Raw genomic sequence first — 15,340 nt, 5'->3', positions numbered from 1 at the left:
CCGCAAGGCTTTGAAAATGCATTTGATTGGATAAATAAGCAAGGTTGTTTTTGTTGCAATAAGAAAACCCAACGCATAACATGTTTGTACAATAGCCAAGATAAATACAGAATGAAAAAAAGATGCGTTCTTTTCAATGAAACCAATAGATAATTTGTTTTAAAATCAACTAACATTCAAGATGGTTTTCTGCCTTTATTTTGCCTGTATTTTAAGGTTATTATATATCAGTCTATTTGTTTGTTTACTTATAATTTAAAAAAAATAATATGCAGGATGCTCGCTGTAAAATATTTTGTTAAAAAAAATCTTTGGCAAATTATATCATTAAAAGCAATACGTCATCAACGCATTAAGATTTATTTAAAATCGTTGTCAATTATTGTTACAATCACTGAGGCTGAGTAATCTCGATGTACTTTCATTTTTTAGTAGAATAAATTATTATTGTGGCAAATATAGTATTAGTACACTACTTTATCAGCACACTAACGAGGGAATAGTACGGACGAGGAATCACCGACTTCAATAAAACTCACAGTTTTAAATGCAGTTCTCTGCCATTGTTGTGAATGTACTTTCAGTTTTCTATATATCGTTCCATTTACTTGCTTACCTATATTAAGAACATAATATGCAGGATTAAATGAGATTAAATAGATAAAAAGTTACAAAAACCAGACGCTTCTAGTCAAGTAGGACAAGAAAATATTCAAAAAGAATCCTGATTAGTTTCAAGCACTCTTTAAAAACTTTAAATATGATTTTTTTTATAGTAAAACTAATAGAGAAATTTTCGGTCTCGATCAGCCAGGAGCAACTTTTTTTCTAGAAAAGTCGTTTTAAGCACCATTTAAAGCACATAGACTTATTAAATCAAACAAATGAGGCTTTATTTCTCGGAGGACATGTGGTCCGTGTAAAAATTAGTAATTCCTTTGGATTTTATCCAATATCCACAATATTACAACCATTAGAAAGCTGCCTTTTCTTCTTTGAGAGTACAATGGATTCGCTTTAAGCACCTTTTAAAGCTCTTAAATACGGCTTTTTTATGGTGAAGAAAACTCCACTGAATTTTATCCAATGTTCACGGTATCACAACTGTTATAAATTTACATTTCTCCTCTTTGAGAGTACAACCTTTGTTTTATGATTTTATAAGTGAGAAAAAATATGAAATCAACAAAAACACAATCGTAATTATTTCGCGACTCTCAGCGCACTGAATTTTTTTAAGTAAGTTATATAATTGTTTTACATGTGGTTTTCTATCTATGTTGTACATTTATTTCATGATTAATATGTATCAATCGTTTAAAAAAAAGGTTCCAAAAATGTTCTTTTTTGAAGGTAGTACAAAAAAATATTCATTCAGGATAGTGTTAAATGAGAAAGGAAAAGAATCCGGATTAGTTTTAAGCACCCTTCAAAGCTCTTACATATGAAATTTTTAGGGCAAACAAAAAAACAGACATTTTAGTGGTGGATCAGTCCTGGCCATTTGTTTTTAACCGATGACCAGTGTTACGCTTGAAAATTCATAACTCCGCTGGATTTTATCCGAATTCAATGTCATTACAACTTTTAGATGTCTCTTCTTTCTGTCTTTGTCAGCAATGTCTTGATTTTATGTCTTATTTTAATTGAATTGAATTCAAATTCATTTACTGGAGCGGGATTTATGCAATTACGTGGAGTTTATATGGTCCTAAACCCCTGTGAAGTTTCCTGAAGATCAACGGAGTTGTTTGAAAGTTATCACAATTTTTGTTATTTTCCAAAAAAATCTTACGCATTGAAAAGTAAATAATTTGAGAGAATTAATTTAAATTATTTTTCCCAAAACAAGTTTTTTAGGTGCATAAAACGAATATCAACTATGTTTCTTCCTAATAAAAAATATTTTCTCCTGCTCTGATACATTGCTCGGTCAGAAAATAGTTATGTATTTCATGTATTACTCAATGACGACAAATGTAGTTTTACATCGGTTCAACAACAACACATTTGTTAAAATTGAGGGGAAATATGAATTTGTAAGTGAACCGCAGGACATTGGTAAAAAAATACCCCACTGATCCACCCCCCCAATTTGTATATTTTGTTTGCTATAAAAATTTGTATTTAAGGACTTTTTAGGCGATGAAAACTCATAAGAAATGTTTTTAGCCTACTTTATTGAAAACGACTTTATACGATATTACGCAATATTTTCTTATTCTGCCTAAAAAATCTAACATTTTTTACACATTTGGTTAGCCTACTTTACTTAGTCTTTTGGTTTTTCTCATTTTTTACCTATTTAATTTCACTTCATATCCTAGATCCTGCATGCTATTTTCATATCCTACCTTAAAAGAAGAATCAATTGATATACAGGTAGTCAGCGTGTTAAATTTTTTACGGTTTTAACTCAATCCTTTCAAAAGATACGATTTTTTTAGAGTTTATTTAAGAAAAACACTTTTCTTTACATAAAAATCTGAATTTTCTCCTTTCTAACGTAACTTTTCCCAATTTTTTACTCAATTTTTAGATTTAGCCTCGAATTCCTTTTAGGTTAATCCAATTTTGTTTTAAAAATTCTCATCCTATTTACAAAAGAACAGGAGAAACACCATGATATTCGCGAAATGGTAATTTTGTACCAACCTCAACCTCTTTAAACCGTAGCTCTCTTACGTTATATTTTTAATAATTTCAAAACAGCTTAGTAAGCAAGCAAAAATATATCATGCACTTTGAACTGGTAATCTTAAAATAAACCCTTTAACATAAACTGAACTTTATGCTTTAGTAAAGAATTTAATTTTCAAAGGATTTTTGTTGTTTTATAGAAAAGGACAAGAGCATAGAAACGTTACAAATCAACGCACTCTTGTTTAAACTGTGGAGTGAAAATCGGCCCGAAATAACACTTTCTTTAGTTTGCTCTGTAAATCCTATTAAAAACGACTCATTCTGCAATATAAATGACAATTGTGAGATTTAGACGATTAGCAGTAATTATTGAAAAATTTAATCAGCGGCCTTCAAACTATCTCTTGATAAAAGTATTTTTGTACTATGGGCTGATTTTTACACTACACTGAACATTTTATCGCTGTTCTTTCTTTAAAATACACACTTTCTGATTAAATAGTTAGATGTTGTATAGATACGCCTACAAACAAAATGATGTATTCCTACAATTCAAACTTTTTATATAGCACGCTAGATGTTGTGTATAAGATAATCCTATTTCAAAAGAAAAATGTTTAATATTGTTTGTCTTGGTGTCCATAGCATTATATTATAATTGCTGGTATATGTAAATTCAAGTCTACACGCTTTTACAGGATAGAACTTACGACTTCTTGATCTCGGTATTATCCGTACCACCGCCCAAGTTAGGCTTCAGGGGCTGTCAACAGCTAGGTCATTTTAGTCCCCGACGCATGCCGTTTGTAAACCTAAACCACTAACTCTTAATTACATTATGTCCTATTTATTCACTCAAGTAGGTTATCTAATTGAGGGTTTATTTGATACTCGTTATTCCTCATGTACCTCTGACTCTACGCATTCACACGTACAAATACATTTACTAGCAATATACACACAATTAAATACAAAAACGACATATATGCCCAGTACTATGCTCAATAAAACAGCCAATCCTGCTTGTTCAAGCACAATACACATGTCTGGCGTGATTATTGCTCATTTTCTATATGGAACCAAGGAATGACAGCAAAAAAATGGAATGCAAACATTATACCATTCACTCATGTAGAGATATAGCGTACTATATCTATATATTCTATCATCGACCACTACCCATTCACCTTTATAAAAAAAATCTCCCCAAACAGTTAACATAAATAAATCTCTCACGAAACGTTTCATATAACCAACCGTTAAGTACAATAAAAAATCTAAAAATACGAAAATATTTCTACTTCCATCAAAAATCTGAACAGGGATTCCAAAGATTCGCGGCTGACTTGAGTACAATTTTCATATTGGGTGGCATTCCTACTTGCTCTTTATATGGAGCATCCCTTCAGTTAAGTGGGTCACATTGAGCAATACGATGGCTTTGGCCTAAAAGTAAGTGTTAATGTGTCACGATTCTGAGTTGGATTAGGATGATCCTTCCTCTGCGATTTAGACCTTCAGGGTGCCATCTGTCGACCCAGACCACTGACCCTGCCACCTTTTCTTTACTTTATTTTTTAGTGCTCGTTTAGTGTCAGCGGGTCGATTCGCGAAGTATGGTCCGGAGGGCGAGTACGGACGTTCGTTGCCCTCCAAACCGACGTGTGAGAATTTCTGAGACGCTCCATCTTTCGAACAAAAACACGACGAGAGGATCAACCAAAAATCTGTCCTTTAGAGCCCACAATGCAGAATTGTTGTACAAGAGGTAGGATGAATACCCTTGGAATGCAATTTTCTTCATTATCCTGCAACAAATAAGATGTACGATATTCAACATCGTACGCTCATGCGGGAGCACGACTACTCTGGTTCTTACAGCTTCTAAAACTGCCAGATTATAACCGTTTCGAACCGTTGAAAGAAAAATAGAAACCAGTTTTGAAAACCTTACAAATAATTGTTCTGTACAGGCGTGTCTATGATGAAAGAGGCTTCCAATATTCTTTACTTCTTGTTGTATCTCATGAAATATTTTATGTCTGTTTTTGTTTATCAGTGAAAATAAATTCGATTATTATTTCATTATAGTTCATCAAATTATGTGCAAAAATAACAGATGCATGTCAGAACAACAAATTGACAAACTTTGTGTCGACAAAAAAAAGAAAGACAAGAGATACACCAAATCGAGTATGCCCGCGTATGTGTCCGGCATAAAAAGAAAAGTTGCTCGAGTGTCCCATTTAATTGAAGGATGACATTCCGTGGATCCATATATAAAGCCAGTAGCAATGTTACCCGCCATGAGAATTGTACTCGAGAACGGACGCGTACCTTTTGATTCCCTGTTTTGGAGGAAAGTTTTTGTATATTTCGATTTTTTATTGCACGTAATGTTATTGTTGTTTATATGAAATGTTTGACGATAGATTAATTTGTTTGTACTGTTGTTTTACTGAGAATGTATTTATAAGCGTGAATGTGTAGTGTTATTAGAGGGTCGATGGTGTAATATCGATATATACGGGGACCGAGAAGGAATGCCGCCCGATCTATTTAAGATTTGTGCTTCATGTCAAGCAGCATATCCCCTGTTTTGATTTTTGTGGGAAACGGCTGTTTTATTGCACATAGAACTTGATAGATTTCTCGTCTTATGTTTCGTATTGTGTGCATTGAGAGTAAATGTATTTATTAGAGTGAAAATGTAGTATGAGAGGTCTATTGTGCCACATTTAGTATGTGCAAAATGGAGTACTCCATCACCTTACTTGAGTTAATGGTATGTAAATAGGAAATAATGTATTCAAGAATGAAGGAGAGGGTGAGTAAATCTAGGTTTAAAAATTGAATGCGTTGGAACCTGAAATGATGACTTAGGTGTTGTCAGCCCCTGAAACCAACTTCGGCGGCGGGACGGAAAGACCTATGTGTAACCTCGGACCGCCAAAACAACGATAAATGTGATTGAGCTTTTAAAAAGGCAAAACCGATAACCTCGTAAACGTTTTTGTGAGATTTCTTCCCGAGATTTGCGGAGTGACAGTTTGGCAGTACACTGCCTTGAGTTTTTCTGTTGTTCAATTTTTATTAGTTGTCAGTGTTATTAGTAGGCATAGGCATCGACAAAAACAGAAGATGTTCGTGTCTTCTAGATCAATTACTCCAGCAGACCCAGTGGAGAAAAACAACAAATTCATGTACCATGGCTATTGGCACTAATTAGATGCCTTTACACTCCTGGTTGAAATTTATTTTTCCATAACTACTGTCAGGGGTATAAGCAGGGTGAGATGGCGATAAGCTCAAACGCGTCCAACACGTTTAAACATGTAAAGCTGGATCAAAATCAATAAAACCACTCCCCACTAATTTCATTGTTAAAATTAATTTCCAACTTAAGCAAAATATTTTAATTTTATTTTTTATTTTTACTGTATGTACAAAGCGTCTTTATTATATATAATCTATTATTTATTATATATTTATAAAACAAACAGACAAAATTTGAAGTAAAAATAATATCGCATATTATTAATTTGAAAAAAGGATAGGAATTTCGTTGAAAGTGAAGCTGAAAAATTAGAATATTGTCCTAAAATTTACAAAATTGGTAATTTTTGCTAACATTTGAATTAAAAAATGAAATAATGTTGGGGCCGTTATTAACAACGCTAAATTATTTTTAAGGATGATTGTTGTTGACAAAAATAGTTTTTTATAATTAGATATTACACATTCAGCTTAAAAAAATGGATATTTAACAAAATGAAAAATAGAGTACATATTTTGAACTAGTAAGCACTATTATTACTTACTTTTCAAAAGATAAAATCCAAACAATTTTTTATACATATTTAAGAAAAATCAAACACGGGGATCTTTTGGAAGCTCAAGAACTCCTCCATTTTACCTACTGCTTATACCTAAAATTTTACTTATCCGACTCATACTTTCATGTCACCAGTAGCCACTATCAGCCGGCCCAGATGCAGGGGTACCAGAAGGATGTATCTTAGGGCCTATCCTGTACACGGTATATACCGCAGACATTCCTTCTCTTTCTGAAACGATCCGCACAAATCGCCACCCTCTGCTTTCATAAAGGTCCTGCCAGTTCAACCAGAAACCTGCGAACCCTTGGTTCTCAACGAGCAGTGGTTCAAGCATTGGGAGATGTTAATAAACATACAAAAATGTGAACATGTCACTTTCACCCTTCGGAGAAGAACCACTGTTCCCATATACTACAATAGCATCCCTCCCTCCAACTAGTGTAGTCCGCTACCTTGTGCTATACATTGACAAACTTATATGGAACCCTCACACGCGACTCAAAAGACAAGAGCTAAACGGACGATTCCGATTTCTTAAAAGATTGCTGGACAAACGATCAAAACGTACTCTAAAAAATAAATGTCTCATTTTGACTATTTTGAGACCCATTTGGTCATACAGCATCGAACTTTGATGTTTAACAAAACGTTTCCAAGCCCTACAATCCAAAATACTCAGAATCATCATCAATACTCCTTTCTAAGCATCAAATCTTACCGTTCACAATGAGCTTAATATCCAATATATCCTTGAAGTAGTAAAACAAATTTTCACAATTTTCCAGTCACACAAACCCTCGTGTCAGAAATCTTTCATCCCGACCCCTCCAAATAATTTTCCGCTCAAGCGTCACTGGCCTCGCGTCCCCCTAAGTGACAGGTAACGACAGTGAAAGTGATTAACGCTAATAAATAGGAGTGATTACTAATGAGTAGTTCACATCAAAAACAGATTCAATTCCGATAGAAAATTGCATAGGTAACGGGAAAAAATGTTTTATGTGGCAAGTCCTTTTTTTAGTTGGTAGTCGAAATGATGGTCTGTGAGTCCGTTATTACTGAACCGGCACTGGGTCCGTCTACACTCGCGGGTTTTGATGCTACTCAAACTTTTGCACCATCTTCAGTGAGATGATCTTCCGGTTCAACAAGTCCTTTTTTTCGAAAAAAAAAATTTTAAATCTTACGTTCTCGACGGGTAAGTTAGAAAACTGGTTTGTGGTATTTTACTCAATTTCAGTCAACAAAACTTTTTTTTCGCATCGCATAACAAACCAAACAATAAAACATTAAATAAAGATTTATGTAGTTTTTAACTCAGAAATTTTTTTCGCTTTGTGGACGTTTCATTTTTAAAAATATAAAATATGTTGATAAGTTTAGGGCATTGCGTATAATCAAGTTCCAAAATAATTACCAATAAACCAATATTTTAGGTATTTGATTAAAATTTGTTTAATACATTATGTAAATTAAATTAGTTTGTACATTTCAACATGATGGCCAAAGAGAAAATGCAGTTTAAGGACTATTATTCTTTGGCTTGTATTTATACTACAAAAAGGATTAAATATTTTTTAGCTTCTAAAGCATTGTTATGCTTCTGGCTAAAAAAAGGGGTCAGTATAACAATATCCTACCCAATGATATGAAGTGTAAATCTGGTGATTCACGGCAGGATAAAAGGTTGTTTATTGTCGTTTCGATCTTTATCAATAGGCGGGAATAATTCCTTCAGAAATAAGCCGATATAGCGAAAGTTTTTGTTTCAATTTGCACGATTTATAATTTCTACAACTGTTATCTCCAGTTGGATTTGTTTATCGTTATGATTTCTTAGAATTGTAAATAACAGATCTACGAAGATAAGCTGGCCGTGTAGTATTTGAGAATGCAATTAAAATTGTAGGAATTCCATTCAAAGTTTTCATATTTTATTGGGAGAAGGGGGGTCAAAGGAATGATTCGATTTTCATTTTCGGTGCCAATCAGGCTGCCAAGTTTTCCTTGATTAAGTTTTTTTATCTTTTCTTATTTGAATTTACGAACAGCTAGTATTTTCCTATTCTTTTGTTTAACTCCAATCCTGCTCGAGTGATATTAATTTGATAAGTAAATTTTATTAACTTTAATATTAAATTAAATTTTGATAAGTAATTTTCGGTAAGATCTATACTTTCTGATTAAGCATCAATCTCTAAAATTAACAAAAGAGAGGCCAAAAACGTGCCATTTTTGGTGCCTTTTTTCAAAATCTATTTGGCCTAGTAGAGCCAATCTAATTTTGATTTTTTCTTCGTAAACTACGAATTCGTAGGAAGGGGCTTTGTAATAGAGTGATTTGTTAAATTTAACAACCCAAACTTGCGACTACATTTACACCGTTTTGTTAATACAAAAATTTATTTCCCCGTCCCTGAGTGCTTTTTAAAAAATACTCATTATGATTTTTTGCATAGTATTGATCTACACAACGAAAAAATGACAGTTTCAATATGATGAAATGATTTGAAGAAAAGTGTACGAAAAGTAGAACTTTTCAGGAGAAGCGATTTTCCGATCGAGCTCGAATTTATTACGCTGGCCCTAATTAAGTCATAAAAACGTTACACACCGATTCCTCAGGAGTAGGGCGTTTTTGAGGGTAGTTTTTGATATATAAAATAAATAAAAGGTGAGAGGGTTCAAACAGTGTCCGGGATGGCGAGGTCAAGTTCATTAAGGCACGCCAGAACAATTGGTACGCAAATTGAAAAAATATTTGAAGTACTTTTAAAGCTCGTAATCTTATGGGACCAGTCTCATTCTGTGCAAAAATGGGTTTGGTTCATTTTGAAAAAAGGGAAACGGTAATCTGACCACACGATTAACGCAGTCCCCTTTTTGTGTGATAGAATCTCGGCTCTAGGTATTCAATTTCCAACGTCACTCCTACCTTTTTTTTCACGGTACTTTTCTCAATAAATAAATATACGACATTAAATACTTACAATTCTAACTAATATGCAAGAACATACGTCTTTGAGAAAAATGCTTCAAGAGCAAACATACTGGTAACTGTGATTGGTCAAGTTTAATCAGTTGCACCGAGAACAATCGGACCCCGGACCCCGAAAGTTTGCCAACGAAATGAATAAACCAGATTAATCCCGCAACCACTGCATTATGTTAAATATGTTTTTCTGCCATAAACATAGCACGAGTATACACGCACCTTATGACATTTTTAATTTTTTAAATATACAAACCTGTTCGGCAAGTTTTGGAATATGTTTTTTTGACATATTGTTCGTTATTGATATTACCGTTATTTATATAAGAATAAATTTTTTTTTTATTACCAAAGATAAGAATAGGCAGGGCTGCTAGATTATTGTACTGTTTTTTTAATGCTTCATTTTTAAAAGTGCCTTGATGAGCTTTTTGACCGTTCATTTCTTATTCTTACTTGGCTCTTCCTTTATGATCTTTTTTTTAATTCTTTCATTATTAGCAAACAACATGTGGTAAGCAAAATAAAGCGTACTTTAAAAAAAGTAGAAAGACTATAGGGATCAAGGGATCAAACATTGGCAAAAGTGCATATTAGGGATGATCATTATCTGCAATAGATACAAAATGTTGATCAGAAACAGCGAGAACACCCTGACCCCCAAAAATTTACAAAAAAAATATATAGAATACTCACGCGTTCTTACGTACGTTAATTGCACTATCTACACTAATTGTTATAAACAATATACGTGAACAATTTTGCGATATTCATACACTAACATGTTCAAGCTTGATGGAGCAATCAACCATTTTTTTGGGAAATTTTTCGTTTTAGAAACATTTTGAGACTTTTTCCAAATCTGTAAGAGCACCACGAGTGGTGAAAACGCTGAGAATTAAGCAGGAAAATGTTTGGAAAAGTTTCGAAGATAAAATTTTAAAAAAAGATTATTAGTTCATTGTTGCTGTTGGAGAGGCCTGGATACCGTTTGGCATGAAGGTCTTCTCTATAAGGTAATAGTTTATGGCTTTCCACCATATGTTGTTCGACTGGTCAGCTCACACTTGGCAGGCCGAACTTTTCAGGTACATGACGGAAATAAAAAGTCTGTAAAAAGAAGTCTGCCTGCGGGTGTATCTCCGGGCTCACTGCTAGATGTAATCTTGTTTTTCATTTACGGAATTGGCATGCCCATAAAAGTAAATGTTGTGTTGTATTGTTCGCTGATGACACAGCTCTGTATATCTCATCGTGGATAATAGACGCCATAGTAAATCGACTGACACTGACTCATCATAGACTAATAAAATATGTCCACATGTGGAAAATACAAATCAACATAGACAAAACACAGGCAATTTTATTCACCAAAAGATGACCTACATTACATCACCAACTAATAATAGACAATAGAAACAGAATGGACAAACACAGTAAAATACTTTGGGATAACAGAAACTTACCTTCACACCGCAAATCAATAACATAGTAAATAAATCTACAGGTCTAAGGTTTGCTGTGGATACTGCTATACACCCATATTTAAACTTCACAATGATACAAGTGTAACATACATTAAGAACAATATAAAAGAAATTAATGCTAAATTTTTCATTAAAAATGAGCGAAAATAAGAAGAATAAGACAATTAGTGTAGAAACAATTATCAACACAAAAGAATTAAACTTAAAAACTAAATGTAGCTCAGTGTTCGGTTTTTGTAGTCCAGTTTTCCAACATTTAAGTTGTAATACAATATATATTCGAGATGTTAAATATTATCATTGGTACTCTTGTTTCTAACTTGTAAATATATATATGGACAGTAAATAAATAATTATGAAAAAAGTTCATTAACTGTCTCTTCACAAGTTTAATAAAAAAGTAATTTTGCAAGGTTTTTTCATTTTCATATATAAATTTCAATTGATTTTTTTTTTTTAATCGTTGAGTATGTAGACGTGTTGTAGAAAGAGGTTGGAGGGCGTCGTGCTAAAGGGTGGCCCGGTAACTTGAACGCCGGTGCAGGCAGCATTGGGCCAAGGGCGATTCAACTCCACGATTATAATTGGATAGGTGTCCAAGAAAAGAGGAGGGCATAATTTTCGTTTATTAGCCGCCTCTTTTGGGTGTACCCACCCTTGACTCCGATATGGAAATCGGCCGCGATCCGGATGATTTATGGGAGCGCGTGCGGTGGAACAACACACCGTCATTACTCGTTAACGGCTAATTGAAACTTCCCTGCCTCCGGTCACAGCATTCTTTTCCATCTTGGGTGACCTGGGTGGTTTTTTATTATTCTGTACATTTATATGACCATCCTCATTTATATATATACTTCTGAAATGGTCATAATTGGCCGACTGCCACCACCTCGTAATGGCTTCAGACTCATATTTCAGCCACAAAATGTTTTCGATTTAGAGAAAACCTTACAAAATTGTAATAAGCTCTCATTATTATTCCCACCATTTCATAATATATTTAAATTATAATACTATAATTACCTTTAATAGGTTGTTAACAGTTCCTTTTATGTTTACAATTCTTCCTAGTTTAATGTCATATAATAGTTTATTTTATTTCTCTTCATATGTATTCATTCGCTCTTACGCTACTAAAACTTAATTGACATTAATTGCCTATCTGTGTTAAATAACGATAAATGGAAGTTTTTCAAAGGAAAAAAGGATGATTTTATTTCACCTAACAAACCGGACTGAAATTCTAGGTAATCAGAAAAGTTTTTCGTTTGTTATTATTAAGAGGATTAGGTGTTTACATTACATAAAACAAAGAAGATAAGTCAGTTTACAAAGTAAAAAAAAGTATTCCATAAAACCAAAGCAAGGGGCAGCTTTCTCACCCACGGAACGAGAATCACAACTAGGTGCACTGGAGTGAGTACATAACTTGGAACTAGAAAAATGGTTTGAGAAAGAAAAACTCAAACACTGGAGAAAATCACCAGGTATGAGGCAGGACTAAGAGATTTAAAAATCCATCAAAAAGGAAGACGAAGGAACTCCTCTCTCTCAGCAGGCAGGATATGAGGAAAACCATAGTTCTCTATACCGTCCAGTGCTCACTTAAAGATCATCTTAAGAAAATGGGTAAAGCAGAGACACAAATATGCCGGCTCTGTCAGGAGGAATCAGATACATCGGTCATGTCCTTTGTGAATGTGATGCATTAGCCGGAGGAGACAGGCACCTCGGTAGTATTTCTTACATCAGAAGTAGTCCAAGGCACCAAGAAAGTGCTTATTCTTTTAGGAAACTTCAGAAAACTCCACTTTTCAAGGCATGGCTATAATTTTTAGAGGTTCCACTTAGGTCTACTTAGTGGAGGAAAGAAATCATAATACTATATCAACCCACTTTTAACAAGCACAAAGCACCACCTCATGTGCAAATGTTCGGTTTTCGCGTCTCTGGGACCAGCTTCCTGATGTTACTGTATAGAATCCATTTTTCGTCGTATGTGACAATCTGGCAAAAAAAACTTTTTGTCGTGAAAGCAATGAAATGAAAATGTTAAGAAGCTGAAGATGACGCGTCAGTCAATTTATTAAGAAGCCATTTATTCAGTTTTAAATTTTCCCAAATCGATGTAAACTAGAGCGAATTGTTTTATCGCTTACGTTGTGAACAATCTGGCGAGCTACACGCATGTTTGATTAAAATCAAGTTCTATATCTTCCGTGAACTTAAAAAAGAGACGTTAAATAATTCATTCTCGTTCAAGACAGACTGACAGGTCTACCAAACCAAATTTGTGTAGTATGCTCACTTTTTGTTGTATATCGAAGGCACGACAAATTCTGTAACCTGCCTAGGCCGAGCATAAATTAAATATACCATAAACGAGCATGAATTTTGGAAAGCCACGAGAAAGAAAATATTTTATAATTTAGTGTACGTTCAAGACACTTTTCATTTATGAATTGACCCATTATCACATTGGTGTTCCATGATGAAACACAATCCTCCTATGTTATTAGAAATTCTAATTAACGGTATTAAAACCAATAACAAATGAAAAACCTAATTTCAAATTCATGTAGCTTTCTGGTCATTTCGTACTGTCTATGCACGTATTCGCCGCGTGTTTGCTTTAAGCGAGTTCCCCCTTTTGCCATCATCAGTGATTAATCTGCTCAGCTTAGTCCACAGGAAGGAGATTGAAAAATTGAAGTAGGGAAAATAAGCACACGAAAATGTTCGGAAACGACCGACCGTACTACAGGTTCACCGGCAAAAAGGCCTCAGAATGAAATTTCACAGTTTCTAGTAGTGAAAAAATGTCACCTCAGACCTAAGACTTAGGAGATATTGACAACATTAACGTAATTGAGACTGTCGGAGATAGAGGGATAGATGAGGGATAGAGGTAATGAGAGAGAAGAGGTAGAAGTTTCTACGACAGTGTTTAAAGTGAACTTCAGTACGCATTATTTACAAAAATTCCGGTCACACTTTAGAAACCTAGAGGGTTTGTTAAGGAAGTGTGGAGGAAGAAAGTTGAAAATATCAAACTATGAATGCTGTAATAAATTAAATAATATTGTACAGAAGAGGAGAGAAGAAAGAAAATTGAAAGAAAAAAGAAAGGGAGAAATATAGATAGAGAGAATAAATAAGAGAGAAGAAATATAGATAGAGAGATAGCTAGGTTTTATGGTGTCGTGAAGCATTGTCGATAGATTTTACTTATAAACCTCATTGATAAAAGAAGACGGATGGTTATGCTTTGATCCCTAAGATGTCGTTTATAGGAAAAATCTCAAATAACCGTAGCGACGTGTAAATTGGAAAACCATTACCGACGAGACAGGAAGCAAGTGTTAAACTGTGCCGCGTTGGAACAACGCCAGCCTCCTAGTCGAGTAGATGGTGCCGATAAGGGCGGCCCGGGGTGAAAGTGGCGGGGGGTTGGTTTTTATTGAAAATGTGATCGGGGTTGAACAAGCCTTATCAGCATTTGGGTCACTGAGGAGGAACGTGCTCCTGACGTGGACCCTCCCGCACCTCTGAATTACAGCCCCCGTGACAATTATGAATCACCACTTCAAAAAAATGGTTTTCCGGGGGATTTTTACCGTCTTAAATTTCCCCGTTATTGTGAAACAGTGGATAGAAAATTTTTACTAGTTTTGAAATCTATGCTAGGGCCAATAAGTTCATCGTTTCAAACCCTGGGTATGCCTTAACACCTAACATAGTGGTTTTTCTTTCAATTGTTTCTAATCCTACATGAAAATACTGTACAGCATGTTTCATTCAGTTGGTTTTTGTAAAACAGTATTCCTTAAAGGTAAATTTTCACACTTTAACAAATACCCATACTTTTTTCCAATTCTGATTATAATTTTTTCAGCAATTATCGTATCATAATTGTTATTTCATTATTTAAACGTTATCTTTTTTTATCTCAGTCAGTCACCCTATTTTACTCTTTCTCTATTTATCTATCGCATTCCTCCGTTTCTCTCTTTCTTCCTACCCGTTATAACCCTCTTTTTCTCTCGCCCTTTCTCTCCCTCACACACACACTTTCTGTCTCCACCTCTCTTACTATATCACTACCACTCTTTTTTTTTCATATCACCCTTTCTCTTCCTCTTTCTCAAATCCTAACTATCCTAATTCTTTCTCTATCTTTCTCAATTCTCCTTTCTGCCTTTCCCTTGGTCTGTCTGTTTGTCTGCCCTCACTTTCTGACTCCCTCAGCCTCCATCCCACTCACCCTTTCCCTCTCTCACACTTTATCAAATCCTAACTACCCTTGTTCTTTCTTTATTTTTCTCAATTCTACTTTCAGTCTTTACCGCTGTCTGCCTGTCTCAATCTCTGTCTAT

The 15,340-nt window shown here is 34.4% G+C and overlaps 1 protein-coding gene across 1 annotated transcript in view; it reads left to right on the top strand.

The window, feature by feature from the left end:
* LOC106664383 overlaps positions 1-15,340 on the top strand; it is an 83,233-nt gene that overhangs the window by 1,077 nt on the left and 66,816 nt on the right. The gene's annotated exons all lie outside the window — the stretch shown is intronic.

Source organism: Cimex lectularius, unplaced genomic scaffold (assembly GCF_000648675.2).
Source record: "Cimex lectularius strain Harlan isolate CLEC.00 unplaced genomic scaffold, Clec_2.1 scaffold98, whole genome shotgun sequence".
Lineage (NCBI taxonomy): Eukaryota > Metazoa > Arthropoda > Insecta > Hemiptera > Cimicidae > Cimex > Cimex lectularius.
This window is presented reverse-complemented; position numbering and strand designations above follow the sequence as displayed.